The sequence below is a fragment of the Schistocerca americana genome, chromosome 7 (genome assembly GCF_021461395.2).
Source record: "Schistocerca americana isolate TAMUIC-IGC-003095 chromosome 7, iqSchAmer2.1, whole genome shotgun sequence".
NCBI classification, from domain to species: Eukaryota; Metazoa; Arthropoda; class Insecta; order Orthoptera; family Acrididae; genus Schistocerca; species Schistocerca americana.
Genome location: NC_060125.1, coordinates 270937784 through 270955859, shown reverse-complemented (window position 1 = coordinate 270955859; position 18076 = coordinate 270937784).

The following is an 18076-nucleotide window of genomic DNA, read 5'->3' as shown; positions in this document are numbered from 1 at the left end:
CTCTAATATCGCGTGAAGTGAATTCCCACCAGGCAGATTACCACTCTCTGGTTCCTGCTTTTCTGGAGGCGGTGTAATTTCTTTATCTACCTCTCCTTGAGCACTGGTGGGGGGTGGCATCACTTCCTGTGCCCCTGTGCCCCTGCCCCCACATTTTCGCATGGTATCTCCTCAAAGAGAGTACTTGTACTGCTTAATGCACCTGCTTCTACATTTCCTGCACTAACTAATGGCGGTTCCTCAGTATCCATATTGCTCGGACGTTGACTACGCAATTTAACCATATTCATAAATTACCTACTCGAACACAAGATCTGACAGTTTTTTCACTTGCACACAAAATATGTTAATTTATCTACAATACACGGCACACTAAAAATTACTATCTACAATCAACTTTGTCCTGTCATAAACACTAACATCAAACTACACACCACTAGCAATATGAGATCACTTCACTGGGGTTAAGCTTCTACAAACAGGACAACTACACTGTAGTCTTACCTTTAGTTTATCTGATCTCGGGGTTCGGCTGCCCCCGGATTATGTAGTCGTTACAGTTTCTCAGTACTATCAGGATCGTTTCCTCTGACTCGCTTGCGTTGGTGCGTTATTTCATGAAAGAATTTTTGTACATTCATTAATACATGCATTAATCATGATACACATACATACATTTATCACTAAATACATACATATATATAACAATAGACACTGAAAGAAATTACATAAACATTTATTTTCGTGGCCACTGCAAATTCCGGCCCCGCGTTTATGGGCGCCAATTTCGCGTCCGTTTCAATTTTCGTAAAAACTCATTTCTCTTATTTTGCTTTGTTTTATTATTATTATTTGCGTAACAACGCATATACGAAAAGAGCCGCGAAATACCTTTTATTAATGCTGTGCCATGAATTTCTTTATAATCATTAATTTTCAACAAAACAGAATATATTGGGTTCTTATTGTTCTGTAACTGGCTTTCTCTTAAAGGAACATTTTTCGTTACTGTAACTCACTATACAAGTCAACATATCTTCCCTACCTTATAGATATTGAAAATGAAAAATTCTTTTGTTATGAAATATTTATGTTACAGTTCGCAAAGATTGTTCATCATCAAAATAATTTTGCAGTGGATTTTTGTTAAGAGTAAAACACCAATAACTACCACGACTAGCACAAGAACATGAGACTATTGTCGGAGAAAAATACGTTTTCACTATAAGGTTTGCCAGACAAGAACTAAGCACAGCGAAATTCCTATTATGTTACGAAGGTAAATTATCTTTTTTGTACTGTTAGTAATATATTATCAGCAGCCCGCGTCAACCTGCGAAACACATCATAAAATCTGCTGCTCTGCTCTGCAAGTCCGGAAGCTGAAAGAGATGATTTTATTTCACTATTACCTTCCCGCTTCTTTGCGGTATGATCGATTTCTTTTTATGCAGTTTGAATGCGCCGCGGCACACCTTTTACAATGAGTACGTAATGGCGTACATCTATCGACCTTGACAAAAGAAGACTACGTTAGCATATACTACAGCGTCACAGGCTATCTTACTCGTACAACTCCAAAAAGAAGACAGAGAAATTAATGTTCGTTCTGTATTATTTATACTAGTGGTATATTCTTATCTTTGTATCATATTTATCGTCTGTGCGGTTTCAGTACTCGCCGACACAGATATTATCTAAAATAAATAATAATAAAAAAAAACATAATTCCATACAATAACAGAATATGATGCACAATGTTCTCTCTTTACTACAAAATATGTCCTTTGCTAATAGACGTTACAAATTGTATGTAAGATTCTCAAATAAATAGATTTTTACCCTTTAAATTTCGCGGTGAGGGCTTTCTTTTCTGTCTTCTTTCTTTGAGAATAGTATCTGTGCGTAGTGGTGCTTGTAATGTGCTGTTTCGTATATTCAGAGTTGCTAAATTACTCCTTAGCAACTGAGTGAGTTACATTGCCTTGCTGTGTATAGCTGACGAGGATTCAATATAGACTATATAACATAAAAACGCTAGGTATTACTTCTTCGTTAATCGTGCGCTCTCACGGCACAAGAGAAGAAAATTATAAATATTTAAATAGTTATTTTTCTATTTAGAGACACTATCTGAATTTTTAGTCAATAAGTATTAAACTACATGTGAGTGTTGCTTGACCATGTACAAAATATTTTATAAATAAAGAGAAGAGGAGTACCAATATTATTAACTGTGCTGTGCACGTTCAGAACTTTTAGTGAAGATGAATGAAATGTGAAACGGTAGTAGGTGGTGGTGCGAAGTAAACAGTCGCCTACTGGGAAAGGTAGTTGACAATGAAAGTGTGTTGTACTTGTTAGTGCTGGAATACTGCGGAGATGGACTGTGACTGAGGTCAGAAAAGGTATTCGCTTCTTCCTGTGGATAGCACCAAATGTTGCGAAATCGCTGATGACACACAAACTTGTCCGTAACTTTAAGAAAAGCAACACGAACTATGCATGTATCTGCAAGAATGGCAGCTAGGCGCAAGCTGAACTCTTATGCCGTCCAGTGCGATGGTTTAAATTCAGTTGTAGTAGGCATTCTGATGGAAACGTCAATATTCTTGACGTTAAGCGAACAAAAACAGAGAGTTTACAAACTAAGAAAACTTAACACAGTGACACTGCATGCTATGCCAGTGGCTGTTTACCTCTAGATTGACCATTCAGTAATGAAGACATTTTAAAACTGACTACATGTTTACGGTAATTTGGTTATGTTAATGCTGAAGCTGTCATGCTCATCAAGTGATATTCCTGCCTCACGTGAAACTCAGGAGAATTCTTTATGAATTTCGAAGCAAAGTGATGTTCATTAGCAACATTTACAGAAAACAAAGTAACTGTACCTTACAATGAAGTTTTCTTAATCAATCCGAATGTTTCTTGTGTTTGCAGTTTTTCCATTTCACTCCTATGTATTTTTCCATATGATTCGCCAAATGTGTGAAACATAACTTCCTGGAACCCTGTTCTGAGCAGGCTCTAGATACCCTCTCCACTGATCCAGAAAGCTTTACCAGGATTTTCATGGCTCCGGACGATGGGTCCTATGACGTCATGCAAGCGTGCCTACAGTCCTCCATTGTCGGCAATGCAGTCATCACCGTCAGTTCCAGTTGAAACTTCCATTTCAATTGACATAAATGACAGGCCTTATTTATCCAAAACCTTTTTTAAGGAAGAAAGTGTCATAAGGGCCATATAATTTATACCCTTTTGTCATGTAATAAGTGATCATAGAAACTGAACGGCTAACATAACTTTTAGTTGTGGTACCTATGTGACTGAGGCATGTACTGAAAATTTAAGATTTTTGGTGTAAGTTGGATGTTAAATATAGTAAAACTTTATTTTGTCTAAGTATATAGTTATAAAATTAGAGTTTAACAAATGATAAAGCAAAATTCTTAGTTTCAGGCCACAGTGAGTATTTGTATGAATCTAATAATGTCTGAACCTCCTGCTACAGTTTTTACCCTCGGTATTTTTATGCTGGCTTCAGCTGAATGGAGTACAATAATCAATTAAGCCTGTGAATGTAATATGTTGTTATGGACCCGTAGGTGGAGAAATTTAACATTGGTAACGATGAAAATTTTGTAATCCATCTATTCTGCTAAATATTTGTGATCCATGGATACTTTAATTTAGTGAAAGGTATCTACAGTTGATTTCACCAAGTAAATATAATCATTTTCGTGCCTTCGTGCCGCAATGAAAGGGGCTGTGAGGATAGAGTAAATTTTTTTGTGAATTATTTTACATGGACATTTTTAATGGTTTGGTCCATCATTAGGTTTTTTTATTATAAGACGGAGTCTCACATAATACATGAACTTGAAATACTAATCACTCTGAGTTGAAAACTATGAAAAGGAAATATCTCCGCCAAATATATTTTTTTGTCTTTCTTCCTTCTGGTGATAGTGCTTTACTTGTTTTCCTACTAGCCTCTATCTGTGCAGACGTATGCAGATGTGTAAGTCATTCATGGCAATAATAATTACCATCAAATAGAGACATTGAAGTGTACTTTTGACTTTTTCTAACGCTAATACCATCATTTGGAAGTGTCAGTGTACTTTGCTTTATGCTGGCTTGGGCGAGCTCCGTTTAGTCGTCATTAGGTTATATCGTTGAAACAACTACTAATTGTAGTAATCATACAGAGCCTGCTTGCTATATTACTTGTGAAGTCAGATTCGCCAATACACGCTTGACATATTTAAAACTCACGGTCACACAATAATTAACCAAGCCAGTTACTTCCAAATCGCATTATTTCGTGTTCCCAATATATGTACTGAATTACCACTGAATCGTGTGTCATAAAAAACGCGTTTGCATTACATAATTATCGGCGAGCCACCCAAAAAGCGTGTAAAGAACAGTGACAACGGTCTAAAATTGGTCTGCAAGGATTTGGCTTTTACAACTCAAACATGTAGGGACGTAACTGTCACTCATGTTCCTAGAGAATTTCTTGTCATTTGTTTCCCGCTATTCTCAAAGTGCTGTAGCTGAACTGGTTAGTTAAGTCAGGTGAGACTAAGGAAATGTATACGAACACCAAGAACATGTCACTTTTGCCAACTGATGACATGATTGAATGTCACCCATCTGATGTCAGGGAGCGACTATTACAACAGCTGGAAATTTATAAAGTTCGCGATTCCTGGTGGGCATTGAAAGAAATCATGAAATTTTGCTTTGACATTGACGTAAACAGAAAATTTCATGCAGGAGTAGACATAAAACTCCATAAAATAATTACAGATAAAAATGCAGTCATAAACAAGTCAAAGGACAATGGTCCACTGTAGCAGAATTATATCATGTAATTACCAAGGCCCAATTAGAGTCGAAATACCAATCAAATGTAAGGAAATTAAATTTTTCCTACAATTTCAACACCCAGTGAACTGAACCACGTGGTAATACTTGAGGAAAAAGATAGCTGTTGAGTGTAGCATACAGTAAACTGAGCAAGAGTGGATGGTTATAGGAGGAGCAGGAAAAAAAACAAGAAGAAAAAATGTCAGTTGGTTCAATTGCATGTGTCGAGACATTTTAACCATGAGAGGAATGTGAATTTCGTATTGCCGCCTGTTTAAAACTCACAAAATTACAATTTCTGCTACATTAAACACCTTTCGAGACTAGCACGAGGCAACATCATCGCTTGTCATAGCTCCTTGTAGTGGGTGAACACTGTTTGTGGTTCCTCCATTCTAAACAGAAGTTGGCAGCGTGTTTACTTGACTGCTCACTATTCAGAGCTGATGTATGATGCCAAAAGTAGACAAACGTGTCATTAAATTAGAGTGATATAACAAAAAATTCAAAATTACTGATTTTAACTATGCAGACATAGAATGCCTATCGCAGCCAGATGTTGATAACGCAATTCATGATCATAGACAGTATATTATAGCTTTCTAAGTGCACTGCAGTTACATAGTTGAATATTCAGAGTTTCACTTGTACTGAGATGCAGACAGGTTACCAGTCATCTGTATCAGATTGCTGAGCGAAAAAAAAATTACTTGTTGCAGAACAAGCCCATGATTATTAGCACCGAGGAGGAAGAAGCATTTCTAACGGCAGAAATTTGTGACAGGTGAAAAAAACACTTCACGAATACAGATGTGACACTGCCATTTTACAGGCATATTTGGTGGTGCCGCGTATTTTATAGATCTAAGTTTATAGTGACTGTTGTGTTTCACTATATAACAAATCAGAACGCACATTTCATAATCATGAACATCTGCAAACAACTAAAAGAAAAAGGTAAGATGAATTCAGGCCATTTTTCTATGATTGCAGAATGTATCGAAAAAAATCAAAACAATCGCTAAGTCTCTATGAGATAGAGCAGCGACATAAAACTTCACTTTATAGATTTCTTCAACTTCTAGGTCCCTTGGAATAATTCGTCTCAAATTTAATGCCCGAAGAGTTAAAGATAACAAGTGAACGTTTCCCCAACAGCGAGCAGTTCAACTGAATCAACAAGAAAGCTGTCTTTCCCTACGAGCACATAACTGCTTAAAACGTTTCGATGGAGAAACCGAATGAGACCTTCTAAAGCTTGCTGAGCAGTGAGCTATCGATGACTGCAACACCTGTGGAGAATACACACAGATACACTGATGAACCAAAACATAATGAACACTTGCTTAATAGATTCTTTGTCCGTCTTTCGAATGAAATACATCACTTATTCTGCATGCCAAGGATCGAAAAGTTCGTAGGTAAGTTTGTGGAAGTACGTCGCATTAGACGTCTACACATATACCATGTAATTCGCGCAAATAACGGGCCGCTGATTTGCGTACGCGATGATGAGGTAGACAGCGACCCAGGTAGGTTCCACAGGGTTTACATGAGACGAATTTGGTTCCCGAGTCATCAACGTGAGATCACTATACTGCACCTCAAACTACTGTACCAGCATGATTCTGGCTCCGAGACACGGACAATTGTACAGCTGAAAGATGACGTCGTCGTCGGTGAATACATCAAGCAGGAAGGGATGCAGGTAGTTCGCAGCTGTCAGCGTGTCTTCGGTTACTACCACAGGTACCACGCAAGCGCAGGAGAATGTATCCTGTAGCAAACATAATACTGCTCCCATCAGCCTGCGTCCGTGGCGGGCTGTACGTTTCGAGCGGCCGTTCGCCTCGATGATGGCGTTTGTGGAGACGGCCATCGGCTTAATGTCGCAAAAATGTGATTCACCCGAAGAGGCGACACGTTTGTATCGACCCTCGACCCATCGGTTCCGTGCCTTCTGGAATCATAATTGACTATCTCGTTGGGACAACATATGAACATGTAAGGGTGGTCTACTGCGGAGCTCTGTGTTCAAAAATGTACTGCGAACTGAGGCCCTCAGGAACACTTGCGGTGTACCAGCATTGTAGTGTTTCGGCAGAGATGCCAAAGATCAGCACTATCCTACATTACAGAACAGAAAAACCTCCGAACACCATGTGGTGTGAAGACTCGTGGACCTCTAAACTCTTAGCGTCTAGTGTTAGTTCCACTGCCCTACCTCTATCCGTAGATGCTCACCACAGTAGCACGTAAACATTCGACCATCTTCGCCTTTCTGGAGATACTCGTTCACAGGCACTGCATAAGAATAATCTGACCTTGGTCGATTATCTCAAAGGATTTCCCCATTTGCAGCCCATATCGTCTCTAGGATGATACCTAGTCCGTGTCTGCTCCGCTTAGGTAGTTCTGTTACTGCGTCACGTGCCCACAGCGCCATAATGTTGCATCCGCCGTCACGATGTGGAGTGGTCATAACGTTTTGTATCATCGGTATATATTTAAAAAGCGATATTTTGTCTGTAGCTGATGTGTATGAATACATCCGTACACATTATATTAACGAACTAGGTTTTGCCTACTATGTGACCTCATCTGACTGGGCGTGGGACCTGTTGCTGAAAACAACTAAAGAAAATCTGCAACTTATTATACATACTGAGCAACGGTAATACGTTGAGTGGGTCATCGGTGGTGATATTCTTATGCTCCCATAGACATGCAGTTGCGAACAATAGGTACATGGCTAACTATGAACAATATAAAGATGACTCATATATCTTGGTGATAACAGGCTGTGTACTGGGGCCATGATACACCACCTACCTTAATCTGAGTTTTCATAGATGTCTGTTAAGAGTTTTGATGAATGAACGTACTCAATTATTCAATAGCGGACTACATCCTAGAAGTTGATCTATAGTTCCCTGAAAATATACATGGTCTCCCCTATGATCAACCTTTATGTGTGAATAAATCTGTTCCACGTTGCAAACAGCACGTCAGGTATTCCAAAGAAATTCAATACCATCTTATACAATTAAAAAAGATTATGTGATTCAACATAGAAACTTAAAGCAGTACCTTAAGAAAAAAGTTCTTCTCCACTAAATTCACTGTGTATTGTCATTCCGTTAGTTAGACTGAGTGAAACAGTATATAGGTATTAACATCAACGCTGAAACGCATATGAGTGCAAAGATGTCATAAGAAAAAAGTACTTGATGAACAATGGCGTTTTTATCAAACCTGTTAAATATATGTGGAAAACGCAGGACTTGAAAATAGTAATGCGTTGGAAGGGAGACACTGAGTTCTTGCTCTCCTCGCAGACATAATATGTAGTGCAGCATCGTATTCAAAGAAAACGTAGTTGGTATTGAAATAAGCAAATTCAACATTGTTATCTACAAGCATCTAGCCATGGAAATGGCTAGTCTAGATATTTCGAAACCAATACTTGTAGATTTTTTTTATTACTATAAGCTGAAAAAATTTCATCCAAAAAATTGTAATATGGTTCACCCATACAGGTAGCCTAATATATCATGTAAGAGTATCAAATATTTATGATACAACTGTGTGCTCTAGTGATTATATATATCAGTATACCCTTAGAACAACATTTATGGCATCCCCCATGTAAACAAAAAAGAAAGTTGGTATAACGGATGGTGAATTATCAGGAGAGTAATTAATGACTTCATGAGACTGAGAGCAAAAATGTAGGCTGTAGAAGCTAATACATAACGCATAATGTAGAGAATAAGAGTTGTGAAACGTTCATAGGCAAAATGACTTATTGATTACATGATTGTTACTGCGTTTTTCATGAAATGACAATGAAAAATCGACTCTGCTGGGCACAATTTAATCCAAAAATCATCTTGTTTGTACTATTGGGGAACACAAACTTCCTTTTTCCGTACAAGACGATAATTGGTTGATACTTGCTGGCTTATCCAGTATAGTGACCGGGTAATTACCCTATGTGATATAATATTGATTATAAATAAAACAAAAACCTGTAGAAACATAAATGGATGTAAATCGTAATTTTATGTGAGTACACTTTTTTCTGATTGAAACATTTAGTCAACCACTGTAATTCAGTGTCATTGTAAATAATATAAATTTTAGATTGTCATTTGAGGTGGTTAATATCTTTTCTTGACTGCAAAATTTGGTGATCCATAGCAATTTGATTTTATTGTATTGAATGTAAACTGTAGATTGCAACTAGAGGTGTGTACCACCTTTTCCTGATGGAAAATTTAGTTATGTATCTCAACTAGATTTTATATTTAAAAAAGTAAAGACTTGTGAAATATATGTAATTACTTTAAAGAATGTAACACGAATATTTTAAATAACCTGTGAAAAAAGTTTTCTTTTCAAGAAAAAGTTGAGAGGTGTGATGCCATGACTAATAAATACATATACCTTTCTTCCTTTCCTGTACTGCTTTGTACTTCATAGATCTATTTCTGATCACATAGAATATTTTTCATTTGGTTATGAAGTGTAGAATATAAGTGCGTGTGATTATGTTTACTGTGCCATTTTCTATACAAGTTCCTTATGTAAGGACTTGGACTTCATTTATGATTACCTTTCAGATAGTTCTCTTAATTGTATTGTGTGAAATAGAATGCCTTAGGCAGAAGGATTGTCAGAACTGAGGAGCGAGGGAGGTTTGAATAGTTGTCGGGTCTATCAGTGATGCAGACAGTCGCGGATGGCGCATGAGCGTGGTGGTACGAAAGCAAGTACTGTGCGTTTAATGCGAAATTAATACTGGACATTCGTGTGTTAGCCCGGTTTGAAATTGGACTTTATGATAGATATTCTAAACGGAAATTGTATTATGCAAACGCTGTTGGTTTTTGCAGAATGATGCTTGTGGCAGTGACAATGCACTCGTGAACAGACAGTACTGTCGTTGGTTTAGAATTGAGCTGCGTTACATAAACCGTGAATTTAAAATTGCTCACTTTCCTGACGACAATGTATGACGTATGATGAAATACTAACAGCCAATGTGGAAACTGTGAACTGTGTTGCTGCGTAAGTGACTTTTTCCCGGGGTCAGTGTTATCGTGAACTATGAATATTAACTGTAGATGGAGTGTCTAACTTCGTATTGGCAAATTATAGCAAACGGAATGTTAATTTAAACACTTCACCTGGGCTGGGCCAAACTATCGTGTGTGAATGTTGCAGCTGAACTAATACGTCCTTCAGGTGCTGCATAGACAGTTATTTTGTTCCAGCCTATGACAAATAGATGCTACACATCTTATTACCACCGCCAGTGGAAACAGGATGTAAGAAAAAAAAAGAGGATATATTAATGCCAGGGACACGACTGAACAATCTTACAGGATTCATATTAGCAACTTCAAACTGCTTCCACCACCGTCGCCACATCACACCGACCAGAACAGGTAAGACTCAAAACCATTCCTCTCTTCAAGAAGCACTATTGTAACCAATTTAATTTCTTTCTGCTTTGTAATAGACTATCTCTTAATGTTTCTCTCTGTAGATAAAAGTAGTATATTGTAAAGACTGTCCACCTGTTGAGCCCACCACTAACAGTTGTTATTGCCATCATTTTCTTGTATTTGCTTCTCAGTGTATTTGTATTAGTCGTTTCCGGCGTTGTACGGGTCTTTTGGAAGGTGTGCTTTGATGTGTGTATACAGTATTTAGGCAGGAGAATTTATGTGCTGTACTGTGAAACATGGCTGACTGGCTGGCTCTGAGCACTATGGGACTTAACTGCTCAGGTCATCAGTCCCCTAGAACTGAGAACTCCTTAAACCTAACTAACCTATGGACATCACACACATCCATGCCCGAGGCAGGATACGAACCTGCGACCGTAGTGGTCGCGCGGTTCCAGGTAGCGCCTTAGAACCGCTCGGCCACTCCGGCCGGCTGAAACATGGCCAGATGTGTAAGATGAGGCATCCGCCATTGAAGTTATTTACACAGACCAGTTACAAAGAAGTAGCTTATTCGCAATTGGTTAAAGTTAGCGTATTAGAGGTAACTTTGAATCTGACAGCCGTCAAAGTAAGCGATCTTTGTTTGGATGACACTTAACGACGTATTTCCATTCATTCATGTTTAGATGCAAATTTATCTGGGTTTTACAGTTAATTGTAAGCAAAATTACAGTATATTGTGTCATTGCTTATCAAATTAGCTTCAGTGTATTTTACTGTTTTCCACTATCAAAGGATTTTATTACCAGAATTTTTACAGGATTGGTTCAAAATGGCTCTCAGGACTATGGGACTTAAGTTCTGAGGTCATGAGTCCCCTAGAACTTAGAACTACTTAAACCTAACTAACCAAAGGACATCACACAGTTCCATGCCCGAGGCAGGATTCGAACCTGCCACCGTAGCGGTCGCGCGGTTCCAGACTGTAGCACCTAGAACCGTTCGGCCACACTTGCTGGCAACAGGATTGGGAAACTTCTCATATAGAGGTTTGCTTTTGAAGTTTCCTAAAGTTAAATGGGTTCTTGAGGTGTACAATATTGATCTACTTCGTGCAGTTTTTCTTTAAACATTATCTCATTTCAAATTTATGGATCATAGTAAATCTCAAGGATCCTTTCTCTTCACAGAGATTCGATTTAATGACGATTTATAGTTGGAAAGATGGGTACAATCAGATGTGTGAGACGTCGGTGCAGCCTACATTAGTTTCCTACTTTTTATTTCACATCTGGCACTATTTTTAACTCTGATTGCTTGGGAATAGGAGGAGACGTTGTATACAGTACACAATTGGTCTGAACGTAAATATTGTAAATAGTCACCACTTTTCAGTTGGAAATAATGAATATTTTTGACTTTCAAGAAAATAAAGAGACTTTTAAGTTGAGGTTTACTATAAATCTGACACCATTTTTTAATACAACCCTCTCACAGATTGGAAAGAAAGAGGGAACGGAGGTTGTACAAAGCTCGCAATCAATCTGTTTCCATAAGAAAAAATTATGGTATTGTATTTCCGATTGACACTAATGGAGTACATCCGCCATCTTGGATCTTTTACTCTATGATTGGCTAGACGTAAGTAGTACTGCACTGTGACAGTTTGGAGATTGGTGGGGATGGGAAGGTTTTTTTTTTAATCTTTCCACTAATGTAATTGGATTTTCCCCCAACTTAGAATTTTGAATACTGCACTGTGATCTTCTAGCTTCCCACTGATAAGGATGATGATTTCAATGATTACATCTTGAATTCAAGGTAACTGATGATGTCACTGTTGATGTCACATATAAGGACAGTGACATCATTGAGAGGCATGATGACATCACAGATAAGGATGACGAAATTACTGATGATATCATAACATCCCCTAAGGCACGAGTCACATGGATTTGTCGCAGAATCTCTATAGTAAAGTTGCTTATACGTTTAATTACTCTGTGTGCTGCAACAGTACATTAGTCTCGTCTACTTGCTGAAATGCATTAAGGAGGTAGGCACTTGGCTTCCGTCAGTTGGATTCTCTGTGGAGGGCTGGGCAAGTTAAGTGGGCTTCCACTGGCTGCATTTTCAGATGAAAGACCCTGACAATCTCAGAAATCACCACCTTAAAGGATATAATATTGGCGTGATTGAGTTTCTACAAGCAGCAAAAACACCTAACGTTCGTTCCAGTAAGTTGCTAGCAATCGCAACGTAGCGAACGTATTTCAGAAAATCGCATCGCAGCGCCACATAGAGCGACTCATTAATAATTAAAATTAGCTTTCAGGAGAGAGAACTAGAAGCTAAAGATAGGGTCAACGCTGTCTGAGGGACCAACAAAGGAATTAAATGAAGACAGTGTTAAAAAGTAGTGGCGATGCCAGACAGAGTGGGAGATCTTAACCTGTGATTGGATGGCGTTTCTTAAGAATTGTTGACCTAGAGGAACGTCATACCTGCTGGAATTCTCTTTCACTTTCCTGGGTGGCTGATAAATTTCTCAGCTAGTGGAGACTTGGTGGATTTGACTTTTCACGTAGGCTTGGCGGACTGCATAACATGGAGTAGTATACCACTTTGGTGGCTGCTGTGTTGAAACTCGTGTGCCCAGCAGACTTCACGCTTATGTTTCATGTACAACTGTGAACTTAGTGGATAGAATTGCAATGAATCACTGTTAAAGCAACAGCGTATGAGACGTGCTGAGTTTTGCAATGATATGCTTATTCTTCTCTAAAAACATTGTTTATGTAGAATTAATAAATTACATGCATGTGATAACTCTTTTCGTTGGAATACAGTAATGTCCCCACACTTTTTTTACATTTGCTTCAGCCATTACAGGGAGAAACGGATCTACATTTTAGTATATACTTCTATTTTCATAAAAAAACCTGAAAAAATATGTGCAGGCTAAAATGTGTGTGGAGATTGGCCTATTAGTAACCATTCCTACGATTTGTATCATATAGTAATAAATGCACTGTAGATATCAAATACTACGCGTTCTGTAAAGAGAGAGAGAATAAGTGACCAGCACAAGTTCCTCTTAATCGAAATTAATAATGGAACACAGTTTGTAAACATTAAATATGACGGAATATTGTTATTTTAAATACATTGTATCGTGATTTTTTCTGTACTATATCAGTTATAGTGTTCAACAACTGATGTTAATGATTATAGCGATGATCATGATCTTGTAGATCGCATTTCGTAAGCTAGAGAAAATTGGAATGAATTTTTATAAAAATTGTGTATGTATAATTTCAGAATTATCGTGTATCAGCAAAGAATTAAATGTCGAAACGTTGTGGTGTTGATGCAGTAAAATGTATATCTAGAGTATTTTTGTTTGTTTGGTCGGTTTTTACCTTCCTCTCTGTGATATAGAAAGAAAAATTTTACTGCAGATTCCGCAGTTTGACAAAGTTTCGCTCTCGTTGCTGACTTCATTGTAATCAGCATGCATGTTCAGGTACCTGAAGGAGTGTATTGATGGGCACTCAGAACTTGTATGAGGAGCGTAGTTTCGGGAAAGAAATTCACGACTTTCGTCAGGCCGTTTTAGTTGATGTGATTCATATCCAAAGTCCTATAAAGTTTCAACCGCTTCTTAACAGTATTTTACATAGACTCCAAATATCCTTGTGTCATTGCTCTAAAGTCAAAACTGGAACTGGGATCGAAGAAACAGAAAAATATACAGAAGAAAAAGCACCTTCCTGAATTATTAATCACCTGTCTTAGGTAATGAATTTCAAGTCATTCACTTAACCAGCTAATGCGAAGATGTTACCTGTGCATCGTTATCTATTTTTAAAACCTCAGTTGACAGTAATTCAATAAAATTATATTTTTTAACGATTCGCTGAGTAAGGTTCTTCCAGATAGATTGATATGGTGCAAGATCTAAGTGAATACAACCACACGTAATGTAGAATATTTAATAAGAGACTGGTTGATGTCAAATATAATAGATTTATGTCTAAAGTGTGTACTAACATCAAGATTACAGATCTACAAAGGACTAAATTCATAACCAGCAATTTTGATAGAATTAGCAAACACCGTTTTCAAGGAATGTCTCACTGGAACTGATGTATTGAGACAAGCAAAATGCGAGCAGCACTGGAAACATAATCAAGAATGTACTTTCTGGAAAAATTCATATTGTAACCTGTAGCAAGAGCTTTCTTCAGCACAGAACTACGAGAAATTGAACACCCATCCACATAGAATGGGATCGGAAGCAAAGGAATACATGTGAAATTTCCCACAAAAATGAGATAAGTGCATCTAATGCATGTTAAGACGAGTAAAATAGTTCTGACAAAGGGATAAAAGTGATCTCGCACTCTGTACTGCTCTGTGGTGAACGAACAGAAAACCAGTTACCATAAGTCATGAGACAGTTACATTCTGGCAGGTTATATTGATTTTTTATGCTGTATATTACCTACATAGACTTCTTATGATGCATTGGAAGAGAGAAGTGGCACAGGTGGCTCAAAATATTTTCAATATTGGGGTATGTATTAACAGTATTCTTTGTCATTTAGTTGCACTATTGTAAGCCACAATAGCCTTGAGGTTCATGTAGCTCTAAATAGAAACTTTAAGATAAATTAATTGATAAAAACAGTAATAAAGCACTGTACTGAAAACATAAATCACATTCTTCTTGACTTACAGTATTCTGGAAGCAGTATGGTAGAAGTAATACAGACATTTACGAATTCTGATTTAAAACCGATCACTTACATTAAACTTTTAGTCCAATGTGCGAACACAAAACGATAAAAAGTATTTTTATGTCTAACATACACAAATATTTAGAGATTCCAATTTTGAATCTCAAGAGAATTCTGAAACTTTCTGAACCTTGACTTCAGTTTCCTCAAAACTAGAAGAATTCTTATACCCCTTTGCTTCTGATCCCCTCACATCCAACTGCAGTAATCGTGTGAAGAAAAGGAAAAAGGTCATTGTAAAATGACTATGTTTTCGTAAAACACAAAATTGCTAAATTATTTTGTAAAATGTTGCATGTGTAAGGTGTTGGCTGATATATGTATTACATTTCATGCACTAAGTAACATCAAAATAAAGTCTCAATAGTCAAAGGAGCACTACTACAGTTAAGGACATGCCTATTGTAATGGTACAGTGCTCGCCTGTCTAACTATTAACATACGTTACAGAAGTTAGGTAACTAGTTTCTGCGTTCTTTTTCCTAGCTGGGCCAGTACTGTATTTTACAGGTAAAACAAGCTCAAGATAAAGTGGGCGGTCACCATCCAGCATACAGCATTTGACAAAATGTGCATTTCTAAGAAGCTCACGCCGAGGTATCTACATCCACAGTTCAATAAGAAGAATACAAACAGTCAAATGGCAAGATGTAGGAGGAAATGTGAAATAGTTATAATGAAAAATGAGATAAAGTTTCTGTTTGTAAAAAACAAGTGATCAGTGATAGTTTATACAGATTACATTTTGAACTCGCTAGTGTACTTTCACCTGTAACTTTCGATTCAGTGCTACATGGTTTGAGGAACATAGTGGATATATAGTACAGCAAATACATCATAATAAAATTCTGAGTTTAGAAAATAGGGCAACAGCGAGTAATAACGAATATGTGTCAAATTTTAACTTCTTCCCAAGAGTGTTGAATTTAACGAACATTGTTTTAGATCAGAGTGAAACTGACATGCTTAGTAAGGGTATGAAGTATAACATAAATGAGAAAGTGGATCGTAAGGCTATAAAAGACACGCTAGTCCACGCTAAGTATGCGATTGACTTACTGAAATACCAAAACTTGATCAGAATAATATCTGTTTAGCAGTTAACAAGATTATTACTAATGAGGTTAATAAAGCTATCCTCATTCTATAATAGAGAAGAGAGTCGTTGAAAATATCAATTTCAAGGTTTCAGAAAATGACACCATAGTAACTAAGGCAGCTAAAGTGGGAACAATTGTGATCGTTGCTAAAGATGTCTATATTGCCAAAATTTTAAAAATTATTTAAAGGTAATAAGATTAAGAAACTCGATAAGATGTGTATTAGAGATTGCTAGATCAGAAGAAATTCCTAGATCATTTAAAAACTTGCTGTGAGATAATATCACCAAGGGAGGCATCGAGGCTAAAAGTTATGAACACTATAGCACCCATGCTTAGAGCTCAAATAAAGCTATACAAAGTTGTCCAATGCGCCCGGTGGTAGATGGTAGTAGTAGTCCTTTCTATAACGTAGCTGGCTCATTATAAATTCTATAAACAATTTACAAACAAAAACAGTTTCGAACTTACAGATAAAATTAGAAAAACACGAATAATACATGAAATGAAGTTTGTTTCTCTAGATATCGTCAACTTATGCACAAATATACCTATTGACAAAAACGTGCAAATCATTCAGCGTAATTTAATGAAACAAAACAAGCTTTCTGTGAGGGAAGAAGATGAATTCATTTGGCTACTTACCATAATTTTGAAGTTCGGCTACTTTAAATTTAATGGGAGCATTTATTCCCAACAAGATGGTCTTATTATGGGGAGCTCGATATCGGGAATGCTTGCGAACATCTTCATTAATTATCTAGAAAACAGATTCTTCAATGAAAATGCTTTGTTAGCGGACAAAATTGTGTACTGGTTTAGGTACGTCGATGACACACTGCTGCTAATACAGGGTAGCGATTATATCATCAACACCAGAGTAGCCAAATTTTATAATTTGCTTGAGACAATTAAATTTACTTGTGAGACTGAAATAAATAAATCTATTAATTTTCTAGGTCTATCAATTCGAAATGAAAATATCAGGTACACATTTGGTATATTTCGTAAACAGACTTGTACCAATGTCATTGTCGATTTTACTTCAGACCACCCAGTTCAATATAGAAAGGCGTTTTTCAATTTTGGTATCAATCAGATGGTTAAAATTCTGTAGTCAAAAGACGAACACGATGAGGAAATGGCAACAATAAGGCACATTGCAAAAGTAAATAACTATCCACGTGACTTTGTAGGTACTAAATATAAGAACATAGCTAATAAATACAAAAATAGGATGATGCTTTCCAATAATAATACGGCTTCTAAAGAACATATGAAGTTTGTCAGCTTACCTTACTACGGAAAAATGAGCACTAGGATTACAACTATCCTTATAAAGTACAATATGATAGTGTCTTTTGGTACCAAAAATAGCTTAGGATGTATTTTGCAACACTCTGTATACGTAAAAATATATTTCATGTTTCTGGAGTTTACAAAATTGATTGCCCAGACTGTAGTGCCTGTTACGGTGTCCAAACAGGAAGGAGGCTGGAAATCAGGTTTTTGGAACACGTCGCATTGGGAAGAAAAGATACCACAGAGAAATCGAATATGAGTGGCCATTTACCTACAACAAAACATAAGGTGCCGACTTTGCCATCCAATGTGAGGTTGCTGCATAAGATCGAAAAGGGCAGGTTCCTCGACCTCCTAGAAGAGCTTGAGATCTTCTGCCATCACAAAAATACCGAGAGCAACCTCATTATTGATCAGGTTGTTATGAAAAATGCACAGTTCTGGGAATTGTAAGAAGATTTGTTGCTAGGAAAAAGTGTAGGGTTTGACCCAGGGGGAAGGAGGAAACTTTCTGCCATCTTGCCAA